We start from the raw sequence: 6,490 nt of genomic DNA, 5'->3' as shown, positions 1-6,490 counted from the left end.
GCAAGTTGTCTTGGTAGGATCGGGAAGACAATATATATATTTAAGTCCCAAAATGGATTTGATAGCTCCTTAGTATGAGTTGTTGAGAAACCTATGGGGGTGTTGAGGACCAGAATTTACTAATCACTTTGGATGAGTAAACTGAAGTTGAACAAGAGCTGAAGGTTACACTTTAGGCTTTTTTAATTAAAACTTGTGCGAGGATGAGGCAGAAAAAACAAACATATAAAACGTATGCATGGTGGGATGGGACAGAGAACAACAGATGTCACCTATGGTCCAACCACCCAATTTGTAGATGTGTTGGAAATCAAATTAACTCTTTTAAGTTGGAATGCAGCAAAGAAGTACAAATGTCAACAACATATATTGAAAAATATATATTTACTGGTAAGTCTAGATTTCCTATATCTAACTCACAGACTTGCACATGCCAGGTAAATATATCTTCAAGGTACATAGATGTGGAGTTAGTAAATCTATACTTCCCTATATACAGTTACTTTTCAATACTGTTGCAACTCAATATTCTGTCCATGATATTCTTGTACTACAATATTCTGGGGATGGATATTCAGTAGTACAAAGTACTTCTGCTTCGTGCCATTTTCAACATGCCTAGTCTCTGCTATAGATGGCAAGTTGTGATGTTGCTTGCAGTGAGACATTAGACTATGAAAGCCCAATCAGGCTGAGAATAAGCCGGAGTTTTTGCAACATAATGGATCACCATATAATTCCAAGCGAATATCTATTCAGCAACAAATGCCGAAATGGTAGAAATAAATAACAAGACCGCAAATGCTATGGTCTACATTAATTTAATGCTTCATTGACATGATCATTCTTGTAAACAGGTATTTTCAGATATTCTGGTAAGAGATGATACCATCATTTTAAGATGAAAGAGAAAGCAGCCGTTGGGATCTTTTACGTCTTCAACGCCTCTTTCTCTCCTTTCCTAATGTCTGCTGGTGCATGCACATGGCCGGCTGGACGCCGGCAGCCTCTCAGTATTTTTTGCTGGCGCCTGACTGCTGTTGCTGTTGCTGTTGAGTCTGAGCTCCCTGGCATGGATCAGGCATGCAAGCATCTGCAAATGCAAAACAAAGGGTGAGGCCAACTCTGAGAAAGAGCACATCCACGCCCATCATCTTAACTCCTTTGAAGGTGTCATTGAAGGATGCTTTTGCAGTTACAGACGCATTAGGCAGAACTCAACACATGGCACAACCTTCTTAGAAATGACATATGCGTTTACCTACTATTGACACAGTACACCTCTCTAATGTTAGGTATATTTTATAAACCAGAATGTAAGTAGTCATTTTTGCTCTCTTTTATTAGACTATTTTGGACTCTTTTCCTATGCTGCTGATAAGTTAAGCAGAAATACGACCTTGATAAACACATTCTTGATTACAATTACGTGAAAATAGTTTTGGGAACCCACACCGCAAGCTGCCATCTTTGTGTACTGGTATGGACTGACTATTATTAAAGGATCCTGTGTAAACTGGCAATTTCACAATAGAACGAACATGTAACGTCATGCTCTTGGCATAAACAGCACATCTTTATTTGTAAAATATTGCTTGGATTTCAGATCCCACTTGGAAGCATAACAAACCTTCAAGCATACCAAACCAGCATAGATAATATTATGTACTAAAGCCATTATGTCAATATATTACAAATGCACTTTTGGTGTGCTTCATTTTCCATTGGCCTGTTTTAACATTGCTGCCACTCTCACCCTCCAGGTTGTTTATTTAGCATTTAGATCTCACACTATTTAATTATTGCGTAACATTAGCCATTGTGGCTGTCAAAGTTAGAAGTTAGTTTTGCTGGTAAATAGGTCGATCTCCAACACTTTCCAGAGATTCCCCCTTCCTCGAAGCCAGGCGGTTGGGGTGTTTGCAGACAAACGCCGGTCACTCACCTGTATGTGGTCTCATTTACTGGAGTTGCTATGAGCTGCCAGCTTTCTGCATGTATTAAATTTACATGTAACCAACCGTCATCCATCTGTGCACTGAGGACCTGGAACAACATCCCTACATCTACCAGGACCTTCTAAACCTGCACCATTGTAGGAAGAGCTGAAGACACAACTCTTTAACGAACACTGGACTGCAACATATTAACAGCTCAGCGTCCCCCTCAGAAGCCTTCTACTCTGTCAATAGTTTTTTTACAGTTTCTTTGTCTTTGACCCTATACACCGCTCAGCTGTCTGTTGTGTAAGTATGCATTATATACCGCAAACAGGCATCCATACTTATAGTATGTTCTCTTACCTTGACCTTTCCCTCCATACTGCTGGCCTTGGCATGGGTCCACGGTTTTGCATGCTAAAAGAGAGGCAAACCATATATTAGTAAATGTAGGCTTACCCCTGTTCTCTGCGTTGTTTTAGCGGGCGTGTAGACTGTGGGTAATTGAGTTCTACTCAGATATTTGGGCCCACATTTATACTTTTTTAGCGCCGCATTTGCATAATTTTTTTACGCAAACGTGGCGCAAACTTACAAAATACAATTGTATTTTGTAAGTTTGCGCTGATTTTGCATAAAAAAATGACGCAAATGCGGTGCTAAAAAAGCATAAATATGGGCCTTGATCTGGCCATGTGCTACGGTATTCCGTTCTTCATGGAAGCACAAAAGTCATGATGCATCTTGTGGTCCTAGGGGTCAAACCTCAGCTGCTCACCACTCTTATTGTGGCATTTACAAGAGAAGCCAGTTCTGTGAACCTCCTCCTCTGTCCAACCAAGATTTAAAACGAGCTTATCTCATCAATCTTCTCTTATGCTAATGCTATGTAGGTCGAGAAGTTAATAAATGGAGGCATTCTGCAAAAAAACAATTCACCACATAGCATGTAAATCCCCAGAAGACAGGAAAATGTTGAGTAGTTTTCCTACTGAGCTAAACGCAGTTGTCTGAAGGTGGGAAAAAGCAAAGCACATTTAAATCCATTACACATTAAGGCCCATATTTAAGAAAAAGTGGTGCATCACAGCAGATCATCACTTTTTCTGCGCTCCCCTACCGGACCTAACAACACCTACGTTGGCACTAGGAAGCACACAGATTGCCAGTGTAAGAGCAGAAATGCTCCATATCCTTGTAAATATGGATGTTAGACTTGTTAGCCCTAGGGTGGTCTTCCCCCAAACCTTTTCTTTTCAGCCCTCCTATTGTTGCTGATCTCGTTTTTGTTGGTCTTAGCACTGCACGCTTTATCACTGCTAACCAGTGCTAATGTGGTTGTACTCTCTCCCCTGAGCATAGTTGGCTTATACCAATTAGCACATTTAGGGCCTGATTTAGATCCTGGCTGTGGGATTACTCCGTCACAAACGTGGAAGATAACCCGGCCGCCATATGATGAACTCCATTGCATGTTATGGAATTGTAATGCGGTGAACGGGATATCGGGCACATTTGTGACAGAGTATTCCCAGCCGCCAACATCTAAATCAGGTCCCTAATTTGCACATAAGTCCCTAGTAAAGTGTCACTACCTGTACCCAGGACCTGTAAATGAAATGCTAGTAGTGGGCCAGCAGCACTGACAGTGCCATCCAGGTAAACATCTCAGGCCTGCCATTGCATCCTGTGTGCAGCTTTGAACTGTCATTTCAACCTGGCAAAATAAACCTTTTACCAGTCCTAAACCTTCCTTTTTAATATGTGTAAGTCACCTGACATTGGACTGGCCCTTCACCACCCCTGCTATATTTTTTTAATTGATCTCAGACTTTTCTACTTCTGCCTTAGAACCTCCACCGAGAGAAAGATTTGCTTGTTGCTTCTATGCGGTAATGTATTTTGTTATTTAGCAAGAGAGTACCGCATAGCCTTGAAAACTGAAGCGGAATTTGAGTGAATGCTCCTCCAAGCCTCCCTTGAAGTGGGTTTGGTTCTGTAGTAAGAAAGGTACTTACGGCCTTGAGCGCAAGACTCCTGGACCTGGGTCTTCTGGCTGTATCCTCCGCCCTTAGCAGACATGGTTCCTGGTGGCACTGAGTGGCACGATCTACGTCAAGATGATGGAGACAAGTGTGGGATCCTGTGATGTGGGGTTCATGGCTCAGCAACCTCTTTATATATGTGCGTCGATGCCATGCCCAGTACTTGAATGTGAATTTAGGAGTGTTTAATGAGCCGACGAACTCCAAAGACAATAGGACTGAGGGGTTGCGCTCATCAGTGTAATTGCTTTGTTTGCTTCCTCTGGGGCAGGCTGGGTGTACCGCATTGTTGACGTTTCTAAACGGTATACTTTAATATACTTTAAGTTTCTTTTGTGCTGGTGTGGTTCACAAGTCAATTAACTTTTTCATGTTGTGAATCATTTTCTCTAATTATTCTCAGCGACCAAATGTCTATGTGATTCCTAGAGTTAATTATATTAAAATGCCCTAAAATAGGTGACTAAAATAGGCAAACATCCTCTAAAGAGGAAACCCCATTCTATTGTCACTAACATACCTATTGTGAAATTGAACTTACCTGGGCACATTTGTGCTCTGAGACGTCCCTTGTAAACATGCTCGTAACAAAGAAGCCAGACACCATAAGGTGCATGAAATGCAATGCTAACATATTTTTAATAGCTTATTATGTAGAGTAATTCTTCACCTTTCTAAACGTTTTAAAGCGAGTGGCGACATTAATAACTTTAAGGAAATTCAGCTTATCGACCAAAGATGAAAGAAACGCTGGATGGCCAGGTCGTGATTCAAAATAGCACCCTGCCGTGGACACCACAGAACAGCAGCATAACTCAAGTAGCCACAAAAATGGAAATGGAGAAAAGTGATACCCATAGATAATAGTGCCTATCTGCGGTCCAGCTCCCACAATGAAACTCGCTGGTCCTCCATCATCCACTGGATGCAATTCTGCTGCATGTTTAAGGCAGCGCCCTAGCGTGGCCCAGAGGCATCAAGTGACATTTTCCAATAAGGCATTTATTATGTGTAAGACTGTTAGAAATGGGGTCTTTTTTTGACAGACAGGTTACCCCCTGTTCAAGCAAGGACCTCACTCTAGTCAGGGTAAAAGAGAATCACCCTCAGCTAACCCCTGTTTACCCCCTTGGTAGCTTGGCAGAGCAGTAGGCTTAACCTCAGAGTGCTAGGTGTAAAGTATTTGTACCAACACACACAGTAACTTAATGAAAAACACTACAAAATGACACAACCCCAGTTTAGAAAAATATGAAATATTTATCTAAACAAAACAAGACCAAAATGACAAAAACCCAACATACACAAGTCAAGTTATGAACTTTTAGAGATTAAACTCAAAAGTAGCGCTTAGAAACAAAAATGCTTTGATGAGATGTTAACACCGCGTCGTGACGGAGTCGTTTCCAACAAGCCGACACCAGCGGCGCCGGACACGGAGTCGTGTAGACCCCCAAGTACAGTACCTTTGGTGAAGAGTGAAAACAAGCCGATGCGCGAAGTCGGGGATCGCGGCGTCTGTGCTAAACGTTGAATCCGTGCACTTCGAGCGGCGTCGGTCATGACGTGGTGCGGCGACTTCCACGGAGTTGCGGACTTCAGCGGGGCTGCAGCGGCGTCGGGCCTGCGAAGAGGGTCGCGTTCCAGCGAAGGTCAGGGCGTCAGGTGCAGGCAGCGTCACCAGATTCAGCAGCGGCGTCGGTCCGGAGTCGTCCGAAGTCGATTTCCTTGGATTTCCACCAGCTTTCCTTTCAAGGGCCCAGGGACTGGATAGGGCACCACTTGTCAGAGCAGGAGTCTCTCCAGAGACTCAAGGTGCTGGCAGAGAGAAGTTTTTGCTGTCCCTGAGACTTCAAACAACAGGAGGCAAGCTCTAAATCAAGCCCTTGGAGATTTCTTCACAAGATGGAAGGCACACAAAGTCCAGTCTTTGCCCTCTTACTCTGGCAGAAGCAGCAATGCAGGAAAGCTCCACAAAGCACAGTCACAGGCAGGGCAGCACTTCTTCAGCTATCAGGTCTTCTCCAGGCAGAGGTTCCTCTTGGTTCCAGAAGTGTTTCTAAAGTCTGTAGATTTGGGTGCCCTTCTTATACCCATTTTAGTCTTTAAAGTCACCTTTCCTCAAAGGGGACTCACACCTAGTTGTGAAATCCTGCCTTGCCCAGGCAAGGCATCAGACACACACCAGGGGGTTGGAGTCTGCATTGTCAGAGGCAGGCACAGTCCTTTCAGATGAGAGTGACCACTCCACCCCTCCCTCCTAGCAGAGATGGCTAATCAGGAAATGCAGGTTACACCCCAGCTCCCTTTGTGCCACTGTCTAGTGCGAGGTGAAAAACAACCCAACTGTCAAACTGACCCAGACAGGGAATCCACAAACAAGGCAGAGTCACAGAATGGTTTAAGCAAGAAAATGCTCACTTTCTAAAAGTGGAATTTTCAAACGCACAATCTTAAAATCAACTTTACTAAAAGATGTATTTTTTAACTGTGAGTTCAGGGACC

At 43.2% G+C, this 6,490-nt stretch overlaps 1 long non-coding RNA gene across 1 annotated transcript; it reads right to left on the bottom strand.

The window, feature by feature from the left end:
• Positions 1–805: 805 nt before the first annotated feature.
• Positions 806–4,113, bottom strand: LOC138302129 (uncharacterized). The gene is made up of 3 exons (XR_011205294.1): positions 3,959–4,113; positions 2,304–2,357; positions 806–1,093 (listed from the first exon to the last, which is right to left on the bottom strand). It is a non-coding gene; the product is annotated as an uncharacterized lncRNA (long non-coding RNA).
• Between the last annotated feature and the right edge of the window lie 2,377 nt (positions 4,114–6,490).

This window comes from Pleurodeles waltl, chromosome 6 (assembly GCF_031143425.1).
Source record: "Pleurodeles waltl isolate 20211129_DDA chromosome 6, aPleWal1.hap1.20221129, whole genome shotgun sequence".
Lineage (NCBI taxonomy): Eukaryota > Metazoa > Chordata > Amphibia > Caudata > Salamandridae > Pleurodeles > Pleurodeles waltl.
The sequence above is the reverse complement of the archived record's forward strand: the minus strand, read 5'-3'. Positions and strand labels throughout refer to the sequence as shown.